Source organism: Passer domesticus, chromosome 18, assembly GCF_036417665.1.
Source record: "Passer domesticus isolate bPasDom1 chromosome 18, bPasDom1.hap1, whole genome shotgun sequence".
NCBI lineage: Eukaryota > Metazoa > Chordata > Aves > Passeriformes > Passeridae > Passer > Passer domesticus.
The window spans coordinates 12640001-12641870 of NC_087491.1; the positions used below are offsets into that span (position 1 = coordinate 12640001).

Genomic DNA, 1870 nt, shown 5'->3' on the forward strand with positions numbered 1-1870 from the left:
GAAAAAGGAAAGAGTTTTTTGTAGCCAACCACCTACAGCTTTACTGTAAAACCTTGTCTTATTAGAAAACTTGGTAAATCTGTTTTTTAAAGGTATCATAATCATTTGTATTTATACTTAAAACACACAATGTTAAAAAGCACTTTATCCAATTAGGCCAAGATTTAGCATTGTTTATAGCCCTGTAACTATTTTATCATAATTTATTATCAGCAGTTTTAATGATGTTGGTCTAACAGTTGCCAATTACTTGGCCTTAAGGGTAAAAGTACAGGACAAGCTTAACCTCAGTAGCAAGAGCAGACACAAAGAACCGCCTCACCCAAATTTAATTGTGTGCATATTTCCATGGAAAGTCGACAGGAATCACAGACTTTGATTGTGTTTCATCTTTTCATATCTCTCACAGAGCTGGAATAAAAAGAGCTGTTCAGTTATTTCGGTTAACAATGGTCGTGTTTAAGAATCCTTATTCGTCACATTTTTGTTGAGATCTATTGTCTTACAAATTAGATTGGAAACCAGGAGCATCCTTTCTGGCTAAAGCCCCCCGGAGCCCGGGTCTCCCCTCGGAATCCCGACACGGACACAGGTTGCTCTTGGGAGATGAGGACTCTTGCTGCTGGTCTCTGTGCACGCCACCACCCGGGGTTTTACAGTACGAGCTGGGTGCTACCACGCCTGCCAAGGGCTGGTGCCTCTGCTTGGCAGCAAACCACAAACAAAGGAAAAGGAAAGGAAAGAGCACCGTGATATGGAGTGTTGTACATAGTGTAGCAAAAGAGTATTTATACATCTCACCAATCAAACACAGCTTTATTACCTCATGCGAACTCATACAAACCAATAGACTTTCAACATGTTCTGTAGCTTAGAGTGCTCACTTACTACCTCTGAACGATACTCACGCTGTAGTTTGTCTCTTTCTTATCTTTTTGCATCTTGTAATTAACTCTTTGTTTCCCCACGAAATGTAATGTACATTGTAATCTCCTACAAATCAGGGTTGCCTTGGCAACTGCTAAAGAAGCGGAAGTGGAAACATGGGGTCTTAGTTTGGACACAAAACAGTGCAACTGTTGTAAATACTGAGAAGCATTTTGAATGTTCTTCATCTTGTTACTAATACACGCAAAAACCAACAACTAATTGTAATGCATACAGACTTCAGTATTCAGTACTGTACATCCCCTGGATTGCAGGGGCCCTTTCTCTCTCTTTTGTATTGTATGCGATTCTGAAACTGATTGAGTCATGAAAATAATTTGTGGCAGTGATTCTAATGTATTAAACCGTTTCGTGTTACTTTCTAACTGGATTACACCCTGGATTGAAAAGTCTTCCTCGTGGTAGTTATATGTAGTTTCAAACATGAATAAACTTTTTGCTTTCATGATCAAACGTTGATGTAATTTCTTCCTGCTCAGTTCAAGTCAGCCTGAGGAGATGCGTTGGTCTCCAGAGGAGCGAGCTGGCATGGAGCAGGAGCTGAGCATCTCTTTAAACACCAGCAGGTCCCTGTGCCCTCTTGCCAGGAGAGAATTGGAAATCCTGGGAGAGGCACATCCTGGGCAAAGGCTTCCACCTGCCAGCGCCTGCCTCCACTGCTGCCCTGCTCTGCCTGGGAGCCACAAATCAAGTGGAGGTAAAGGAAGGGGTCAGGCCTTTAGATGAGTTTAAAAACCATCATCATATTCACTCTTAATTACCATTTTTATTTAACATTAACTTTGGAGCTATAGCCTCAGCTAGCAAGTCTAATGTGATTATAAAAATATTTTTCTTTATTAAAAAACTTTTTTGGAAGGACGTATATATATAAATGCTAATTTTAAGTCTTTTTAATAAAGTAAAGGTCAATAACAGGTAA

General features: G+C 40.1%; 1 protein-coding gene across 6 annotated transcripts in view; it reads left to right on the forward strand.

Moving 5' to 3' along the window:
- Positions 1-1401, forward strand: part of PBX3 (PBX homeobox 3) — a 102052-nt gene extending 100651 nt beyond the window's left edge. For all 6 annotated transcript variants that reach the window (XR_010348981.1, XM_064393554.1, XM_064393552.1 and 3 more), the window contains one exon: positions 1-1401. This exon is cut by the window's left edge and continues 156 nt beyond it. The gene's annotated coding sequence lies outside the window, so the exon portion shown is untranslated.
- The last annotated feature ends 469 nt before the right edge of the window (positions 1402-1870 follow it).